This window comes from Neovison vison, chromosome 2 (assembly GCF_020171115.1).
Source record: "Neovison vison isolate M4711 chromosome 2, ASM_NN_V1, whole genome shotgun sequence".
Classification (NCBI taxonomy): Eukaryota; Metazoa; Chordata; class Mammalia; order Carnivora; family Mustelidae; genus Neogale; species Neogale vison.
The window spans coordinates 122,985,956-122,996,123 of NC_058092.1; the positions used below are offsets into that span (position 1 = coordinate 122,985,956).

Here is a 10,168-nt window from a genome sequence, read left to right on the forward strand (position 1 = left end):
CGGCCTCGTCCAGAGTGGCCTTCTTGGAAGTGACCTTGTTGGGTTCATCGTCACCGCCTTTTCGTAAGAGGTAGCTCTGACCGGTAGTTTGATTCCTGATGCTTGGCGCGAAATAAAGTTTTCTTGACCTTCGCTTTGTATCAGTCTCGTTCCTTTGATCACGGACCCTAACATTAGGGGGCTCGTCCGGGATCAAACGATGAGAACTGAGACAGCATCAGAATTTTTAGGAAAAGTCTCTGGAAGTATTGGGTTTCGAGGTATTGCGTTTCGAGGTATTGGGATTCGAGGTATTGGGATCTGAGGTATTGGGTTTCGAAGTATTGGGTTTCGAGGTATTGGGTTTCGAAGTATTGGGTTTCGAGGTATTGGGATCCTATCCGTCTGTCTGGTTGGAGCTCCAGGGTATAGCCCACCGGGGAGAAGCTGGACGCAGCCATGCTCCCCAGGGCTGGAGTGGATGCGGGGACGCCCCATCCCTCTGCTGATAGATCGACAGGGGGTTCTAGTCCCCCTGGGCGGTCGGGGTGTTCGAGTCCCCCTGCGCGGTCGGGGATTCGAGTCCCCCTGGGCGGTCGGGGGGTTCGAGTCCCCCTGCGCCGTCGGGGGGGTTCGAGTCCCCCTGGGCTGTTGGGGGGGTTCGAGTCCCCTGCCTTCCCTTTGACAGTTGAGGGGTTCAAGTCCCCTTAGACGGTTGGGGATAAAGATAGCCCCCACCAGTGGCAAGCTCTGGGTAAATTAAAAAGTGCATAGAAATTAATGCACTCCATAAATTTGGTCAGGAGGACAAAGAGAAAAATCCGATTATGAAATCCATTGAGCTATACAAAAACAACACACCGAAGCTTATGGAATGCCATTAAAACAGTACTTAAAGGGAAATTATAGCAGTAAGCACCTGTTTTAAAGGATGAAGTTAAACTTCTACCTCATACAATATACAAAATTTTAAAAGGATCAGAAACCTATATTGTACTCTATAAGGCAACTGATATATGCTATAATATCGATGACCCTTGAAAACATTAGGCCAAATTAAAGAAGCCAGCGATAAAAGACTACATGTATGATCCTGTTTATATGTGAAATGTCCAGAAAACTCAGATCTATAGGAAAAGAAAGTAAATTAATAGTTACTTAAGATAGGTTGCCAAGAGGTGGGAGTGACCAATGTTTGAATGGGGTTTCATTTAGGATGGGGAAAATGTCCAGAACTTGATTGGACACAATTCATACTTTTAAAGTATACATTTCAATAAACCATTTAAAGGTTATAGGAACTCTAAAGGAACAACAAATAGAAAGGTAAATAACAAGATAATAGGAGAATATGAAAAAGCTCATGGAGCTCAGGAAAGGAAGTCCCCCCCCCCTTTCCAGCAGCAGGCTCTGGACGAGGGCCACTGGGGTTGTGGTTAATTGTTTTTGTTTTTGTTGTTGTTGTTGTTGTCTATTGTGTTTTGTTATGGTTGAAGGAATGTGGCAAGCAGAGAGTAAGGGGACGCTAGCTTTCATCTCTCTGTTCCTCATAATAGATGTGGGGCTTCTCCCTCACTCATTTTGTGTGTTAAGGGCTATAACGAGCTACCTGGAGTTAGTCAAATGCCGGGTTAAGGTGTCCAATGCTGATGCTCATTAGATCCGGGCATGGAATATAAGTGCCTAGTGGGCCACTTTTGGTAAGCAGAACTGGTACTGTGGGATGAACCAACCTCGAGACAGAGACTTTAAGGAATATTCCCAAGCAGCTGCCGAAACTTCCTTTGTTTCGGGGAATTCCTTGCCTTCTCTGGCCCGACGTGGACTGCCTGGACCCTCCCCCTTGCTGGCAGGGAAAGCATGGCATCTGAAGTGGAATGGGCCCAGGTGGAACATGAGGTCTGTTGGCGAAGGGATGGCTGGGCTGATGGTTAACTGTCTGTTTCAATTGTTAAAGTGGCTTCCGAAGTCTTTGATAACCTGAAACTGTGAAGGGTTGCTTGAATGACAAATGGAGTTAAATTTGTTGGACATCTAGATCCTAAACAAATGGGATGAAATGCTAGGGCGCTGTTTGCTGGAACTGGGTTTGTACTTTTGAAATCTGCTGGTGAACACATTCTGTGCTTAACTGATTGATAAATTTGCCATCTAAAGAATTCTGTTGTAACAACTCACCATTGGTTCATATTTAGTCTTAAGTAGAGGTTAAGGTATTTCTAAGAGTACAAAATTCTGTTAAGTGTAATTAAGACTGATGGAAATGAGAAAAGCAACTCTGTATGTAAAAAGTAGGAGATATGTAAAAGAGAGATAAACAGCCCTAAGGCCACTGTCAGAGCTAAATCCATTCGTAAAAGAATGGAAGGGGAGACTGATCACCTCCCATTAGCCAGGGATACCAAAAGGGGAGGATGTCCAACCTGTTTGAATCTGGAAAATGCCTGACTGTGTGAATGTATCTCTATGGCTCCACCGCTTCCACTATTGAGTCTGAATGGACTGCACCCTAAATCGTGCAGGGCTTCATATGGCATAACGGTCATCTACTCCATGGAGTAGCTCAGTCCAGGATTTATACAGACAAACCTTAAATAAGACGCTCCTAAGTTCCCACGAGGGACACGAGAAGGACAGCATCCAGAGACAGCCCTGCTCCAATGGCAGAGCAGATCACAGCTGTTCTCTCTGGGCTCCTCCACCCAGAATCTGGGAGATGGAACAGGGGAAATTCTGTGCAATGAATTTGGACTCAGCTTAGCACCTCTGTGTTGGCTCTCAGCCCTAGAAAAACGAGAGCCTGAGGGTCCACTTTGAGTCTAGGAAGCCATCTTCCAAGAGGAAGAAAACTCTCTGAAGCTCCGTGAGCTGCTCGTCCCTCTGCTCTGATGTCTGGACTCGATGGGTCACACAAGGGCCTATGGGAGGAGCTCGGGAGTCAAGGCTTCAAATCTTGGCCATCGGAGGCTGCCAGGGACCTGACCCGATTGATACACGTGCAGCTGCTGGCACGTTTCTGAATATGCTGGCTCTCTGCAGCCTCTGCATCTTTGAACAACATGTCCATCTGTCTGAAACATCATTCTGTTCCAAGCACTTAGAAACCCTCCACTACCTCCTCCTTTGTACAGAATGGGTATGACCACAAGGCATCAGTAGCCCAAGAAGGCCGGGGGCCGATGTAACTATGAACGAGAGAGATATGGTAGCTAACCAAGCCTGAACAAATTAAGGTAACAGTAGGGTATGAGAAAGTTCAGCTTCCTCCAGCAAGGGGAGGACGGTTCCATGTTATATAGGGTGTCACGTACACTCATCTGAGAATATCGGGTAAGAACCTTATGATTGTCTACGGCCATACCACCCTGAAGGCGCCAGATCTCGTCTGATCTTGGAAGCTAAGAAGGGTCGGGCCTGGTTAGTACTTGGATGGAAGACTGCCAGGGAATACCGGTTGCTTTTGCTTTGATCTCCAAGAGGGAATTTCTTGGGACGGTGGGCTACTGCAGGCTGTGGATGCTACCTTCACGGAGATGGCACAACCTCTCTACGAACTGGCTAAGGGAGGACTCACTATGGTAGAGTGCGGACAGCTGAGGCAGAAGGAGCATTTCTGGAATTACAAAGAGCCTTACTGTGTGCCCCAGCATTGGTCATCCCAGATGTTACCAAGCCCTTCCACTTGTATGTGAAGGCAGTGCTGACTAAAGAAGTTTTGACTCAGACTCTAGGGTATGGTGAAGGCCAGTGGTCTATCTTAGCAAGAAACTAGATCCAGTAGCAGCTGGGTTCCCCCTTTGCTTCTGCATAATTGCTGCCATGGCCCTCCTGGTCAAGGATGCATGCAAATTGACTCTGGGTCAAAATCTCATATTGACCACCACCCACGTTATCAAGGGCCTTCTCCGGACTCCACCAGACCGATGGATGACGAACGCCCGAGTAACGGGGTATCAGGCCCTTCTCCTCAATGAACCAAAAGTGGCCTTCCGACCCCCAGCAGTGCTAAATCCAGCCACACTGCTGCCAGAAGAGCTAGCTGACCATCCACACGACTGTGGGGAGGTCTTAACCCAAGTCACAGGAATAAGGCCGGATCTCAGAGACTCTCCCCTCCCGGATGCGGAAATGACTCTGTTCACAGAAGGGAGTAGTTACATGGTCAGTGGAAAAGAGGTACGCGGGGGCTGCAATGGTTTCTCCTGGGCAGAGACTCTGGATGACAGCCCTGCCACATAGGATCTCGGTGGAAAAGCAAAGCTGATTGCATTCACCAAGGCACTACAGATGGCCGAGGCCACAGGCACTAACTGGAAACTACAGTGTGCCTACTGGCCCCAGAGCTCTGAGCAAGGAGAATGAACCAGACTCTCGAAAAGACCTTGACAAAGTTAATTCTGGAGGCTGGCGGTGGATAGAAAATCTCCTTCCTTTTACTTTCAGGACACGATGTAATAAACAAGGTGACCCCATTTAAAATAATGTTTGGGAGCTCTGTCCTAGGTTACAGGAGGTTGCCCTAGCAGAAATGACTGATCAGTCTATACCCCAGTCACTGCAGGCATTACAGTCTGTCTTAAAAAGAAGGGATCCAAACTGCCTATACTGGAACAGAGACGGTGGAACCACATCCTTACCAACCCGGGGACTTGGTTTGGATACGTCGCTATCAAGTGGGGAATTTGGAGCCTCGTTGGAAGGGACCATTTACTGTTATCCTAACCACCCCCACGGCAGTAAAAGTGGAAGGCATCAGGGCCTGGGTTCATGCGGGTCATGTCAAACGAGCTGAGAGTAAGGATGCCCTCCAGAAATGGGAAATGCAGCCAAAAGACCCTGCTGACCATAGACTGAAACTAAGACTAAAGAAACTGTGAGTGTATTGTTGCTATACTAAAGAAAATTGGGGCGATAAAATGTTAGTCTTATATGTTCAATATAAGGTAGAACCATCTGAAAAGTCAAGGATTTGACTAATCTCCAAAGAAAAGGGGGGAATGTAAGGGTCTGCCCCTCCCAGAGGAACTTGCTTGTGGACCCTGAATGTAAGGGTGGGGCAGACTGAGTGGAGACATCCAATCAGTAAGCCGTATGTATATCCACTGGGAAAATTGGAATTCAATTGGCCACCTATGTAGGGGCGGGGCTTAACCACCCCCATAAAGGTTACTCTGCCAGGCTGTCAAAGGGGGGGGCTGCTGCAGGAGAGCAGCGGCTGCTGCAGGAGGGATGGAGTCTGCGGAGAGCGGTGAAGTCCGCGGAGAGCGGTGAAGTCCGCGGAGAGCGGTGAAGTCCGCGAAGAGCGGTGAAGTCGGCAGAGAGCGGTGAAGCGGTGCGGAGAGCGGTGGAAGTCGGCGGAGAGCGGTGGAAGTCGGCGGAGAGCAGGGGAGTCAACGGTGAATAGAAGAGCTGTAACCGCTCTTGTAAGAGCTACAACCGTGTTTGCAGTATCCAGCCTCCCGCCGGCCCCAAGCCGCCGCCTGGAGCCTCCGGCGGCGGCCCCGAGCGCCGCCACCTGCAGCCTCTTGCGGCGACCCGAGCGCCGCCGCCTGCTGCCTCCAGCCTCCGGCGGCGGCCCCGAGCGCCGCCGCCTGCAGCTTCCAGCCTCTGGCGGCGGCCCCGAGCGCCGCCGCCTGCAGCCTCCCGCTTCCGGCGGTCTAGCCTCCGGCGGCGGCACCGAGCGCCGCCGCCTGCTGCCTCCAGCCTCCGGCGGCGGCCCCGAGCGCCGCCGCCTGCAGCTTCCAGCTTCCGGCGGTCTAGCCTCCAGCAGCGGCCCCGAGCGCCGCCGCCTGCAGCCTCTGGCGGCGGCCCCGAACGCCGCCGCCTGCAGCCTCTGGCGGCGGCCCCGAGCGCCGCCACCTGCAGCCTCCAGCCTCCGGCGGCTGCCCCGAGCGCCGCCGCCTGCAGCCTCCAGCCTCCGGCTGCGGCCCCGAGCGCCACCGCCTGCCGCCTGCCGCCTGCCGCCTGCCGCCTCCAGCCTCCAGCCTCCAGCGGCGGCCCAGCAGTCCAGTTGTCAGCAGTCCCTCGACGCCTGCGGTCCTGAGACATCTGCGGTCCAGTTGTCAGCGGTCCCTCGACGCCTGCGGTCCTGATGCCTACAGACCCTAGATGCCAGCAGTCGGTCCTGACACCTGCAGCCCCTAGATGCCAGCGGTCTGGAGGCGTGAGCAGCCCTGAGATGCCAACAGCCCCTAGACACCAGCAGCCTCGCTGCAAAATGCCTCGCCACCCCGAACCACAAGTGGCCTTGTCCGCAGTGGTGGCTTCCTCCGGGTGGAAGCCTGGTCAGAGTAGCATCGTGGGAAGCAGAGTCTGTGTCATCTGGGTTGTCCTCCTTGTCATTGTTGCTTCTTCGTCATTGGGAGTGGCCTCATCCAGGAAATGGTCTTGTCCAGAACAGCCTCTTCTTGGGAGCGGCCTTGTCCGGGGAGCAACTTCATGGAGCAGTGGCCTTGTCTTGGGAGTGGCCTCTTCTTGGGAATGGCTCCAATCATGGAGCGGCCTCATCTGCAGAGCAGCAACGTCATCTAGAGCGGCCTCGTCCAGAGTGGCCTTCTTGGAAGTGACCTTGTTGGGTTCATCGTCACCGCCTTTTTGTAAGAGGTAGCTCTGACCGGTAGTTTGATTCCTGATGCTTGGCGCGAAATAAAGTTTTGCTTGACCTTCGCTTTGTATCAGTCTCGTTCCTTTGATCACGGACCCTAACAGAGGGTGAGGATGGAATTTTAAACACAAGCTATGGTTACATTCAGTGCCAAACGGAAGGCTGTTCCAGTGTGCAGCAGCTCATTTGAGACATCCAGCACCTGTGTAAGGGCAGATGTCAGATGTTTGCTTACACTGGACTTTGTGCCTATGATGACAGACAATGGTGGTGTGGGGTCAAGAGGCCATGGAAGATTTCCCACTCTGAGGCTTGTGAGATGCTCCAAAAGCAAGGTTTCCTTCTACTGGACAGGTGGAGTTTGGTTTGTTTGCTTCAGTGTGCCCCATATGGAAAGTTTGGGTAGCAGTGCTCTCCCGCATAGATGACTGGAAAGCACACATCCATTGACCATTGCAGCTCAGGAACATGGCAGGGTCGATCTGGTAACTCTGGGACAAAGTACTAAGAGGGCTGAGTTGACATGGAGTTTCATGCTTTTGGATCACAATGCTGGTTTGTATCCAGGGAGAAGTTAGAATGTTTTGGTGGTCAGGGGCCATGCAGGATTCTCCTACACTGAGACACGGACACAGCTACCAAGAGAAAGGTGTCCTTCTGGGGACAGCAGGGGTTCTGTTGTGTGGTTCAAGGAACACATGCTGGAATATAAGTTGGTATTGAATAAAAAGCCTCTGCAGACAGGAGTCTAAACATCCAAACTAGGGTATCGATGAAGTCCTATAGTCATGTCAGGTTCAAACTTCTGACTCAGGGCCTTTGACTTGGATGTCTGCCTGGAGGCAGGGGTGTATTTGTATGTCCGAATGCATATTTGGGTCCAGAGCGTTCTTCAAAAATGAGGTGGGCTCAGAGGCTTTGTACTTTGCTTCTCATATTCAGGGTTTGGGCAACAGTGAAGGGCAGTTTCCTTCAGGAGTGTAGGCACACTCGTCCGGTGTGGGACTGGAGGCCCCATTCTGGAGGGCATGTGGGCCAGGACATTGGGAACAGAAGTTGCAAACGCGAACCAGTGTTAGGGTGAGGGCCGAGGTGCTCACAAGACCGATCAGCAGGCCCTGAGGGCAGCTCATAGTGTATTGAAATTAAGGTGTCATGGAGGCGGTAGCTCAGGCTTTTCTATCGGGATTGTGTGTCCAGGATGGTCCTAAAAGGTAGGGGTGGCTTCATGAGGCCACGTGATATTCTTCTTCTCTGGAGATTCTGCCCAGCTCCCAGTGCTTGGTGTCTCTCGGAGAAGGGAAGGCTGATGTTTTTCGTCTCAGGGGACCCCCAAAATAGGGATTTGAGAGACAGGTTCTGGGTCTGGGCACCTGGAAAGCACAAACGAGGGTGAGGATTTGGCCCTAGGGACCTGGCAGGCCCAGTCTGTGCACTCCTGGTCTAGCTACTGAGGGTGTTTGTTTGATAGGAGGCTCATGCTGAGGGTCACAATGCCTGTTTGTGCCCAGGGCGTCTCCCATGAGTGGACCGAGTCTCATGGGCCATGCAGCTGGTTCCCACTCTGAGGATAAGACACCCATCTCAACAGCCAGGTTTCTGCCATCGGAAAGGAGGAATAATCCTGTGCTTCAGGTTCCCCCATAGGCAGGGATTTGAGCTACGGTCTGGGGACAGATGCCTGAATATCCAGGTTTTGTAGATATGATGGCTTCGGGCCATGGCAGGTCGACCTGCAGGATAATGGGCCCACTCTGTTGCCTAGAGGTCGTGGCTCTGGCTGTGTGAGACAGAGTCTTAGAGCCCATGATATTATGGTGCTGTCAAGGGCCATGATGTGGGGTTTCTGGGCAGACTCACCAGGCACTTCTTCTTTCTGTGGGGCAGGCAGAATGTTGCATTGTGGCTCCAGAATTCCCTATCAAGAGGGCTTGGGGACCAAGAAGTTGAGAATGGAATTGTTAACACAAGCTATGGTTAAATTCAGTGACAAGCAGAAGGCACTTCCAGTGTGCAGCAGCTGATTCGAGACATCCAGCACCTGAGTAAGGGCGGATGTCAGATGTTTGCTCATACTGGAGATTGTGTCTATGATGACCAGCAAATGGAGGGGAGGCGTCATGAAGCCTTGGAGGATTTCCCACCCTGGGGCTTGAGATGCTCGAAACATCAAGGTTTCCTTCTATTGGACTGGTGGAACCTCGTTTGTGGGCTCCAGGGTCCCCCATGTGGAAAGTTTGGGGAGCAGAGCACTCCTGCATGGATGCCTGAAAAGCCCACCTCCAGTGCCCGTTGCAGATGAAGAAATGGCAGTTTCATACTGGTGACACTGGGTTGAAGTTCAAAGTCACTGGTGTTGACATGGAGTTTCATGTCATGGAGTTTCATGCTGTTGGATCACAATGCTGGTTTGTATCCACGGAGACATTAGAATGTTGGGGCGTTCAGGGGCCATGCAGGATTCTCTTACACTGAGTCTTGGACACAGCTACCAAGAGCAAGATATCCTTAAGCGACAGGATGGGTTCTGTTGTGTGGCTCAGGGACCACATGTTGGAATATAAGTTGGTATTGAAGAATGGGCCACTGGGGACAGGCACATGAAAATCTAAGCTAGGGTATTGATAAAAGTCCTAGAGGCGTGTCAGGTTCAATCTTCTGGCTCAGGGCCTTTGACTTGGATGTCTGCCTGGAGGCAGGGGCTCATTGTGTGGCAGAATGCGCCCTTGGGTCCAGAATTTTTGTCGGAATTGAGGTGGTCTCACGGGCTTTGTACTTTGCTCCTAATCTTCAGGGTTGGGCAACTGTGAAGGGCAGAGTTTCCTTCGGGTGTGTAGGCAAAGTCGTCTGTTGTGGCTCCAGAGGTCCCATCCTGATGGGCATGTGGGCCAGGGCTTTGGGACAGAAATCTGCAAACACAGGTGGTGGGTATTATAGAGGGCACGGCTTGCATGGAGCACTGGGTGTGGTGAAAAAATAATGAATACTGTTTTTCTGAAAATAAATAAATTGGAAAAAAAATTTAAAAAAAGAAAGAAATCTGCAAACGCGAGCGAGGGTTAGATTGAGGGCTGAGGTGATCACAGGTCTGATCTGCAGGCCCTGTTGGTAGCTCATACTGTACTGAAGTGAAGGTATCATGGAGGCGGTAGTGCAGGCTTTTCTGTCTGCATTGCTATCCTGGACTTTCGCCAAATGTGTGGTTGGCTTCATGGGCAATGGGAGATACTTCGGTTCTGAGGATTTTGCTCAGCTCGCAAGAGTTTGTTGTCTCTGGGAGAGGGGAACAATGCAGTTTTCCGTCTCAGGGAACCCCCAAAAGAGGGATTCCAGAGACAGGTTCTGGGTGTGGGCTCCTGGAAAACACCTAGGAGGGTGAGTGTTTGGCCCTAGGGTGGTACACATGCTCTCCAGGCTCCTGGTCCAGCTACCGAAGGGTTTTGTTTGAAAGCAGCCTCTCGCTGAGTGTAACAATGCAAGTTTGTTCCCAGAGTGGCTCCCATGAATGGCAGTGGTCTCATGGGCCATGCAGCTGGTTCCCACTCTGAAGGTTGGACACCTATCTCAACAGCCAGGCTTCCAGCC

General features: G+C 51.6%; 1 pseudogene; it reads left to right on the plus strand.

Annotated features, from left to right (window-relative positions):
• The first annotated feature begins 3,326 nt into the window (after window positions 1–3,326).
• Window positions 3,327–3,445, plus strand: LOC122901317 (annotated as a pseudogene).
• Window positions 3,446–10,168: the final 6,723 nt, after the last annotated feature.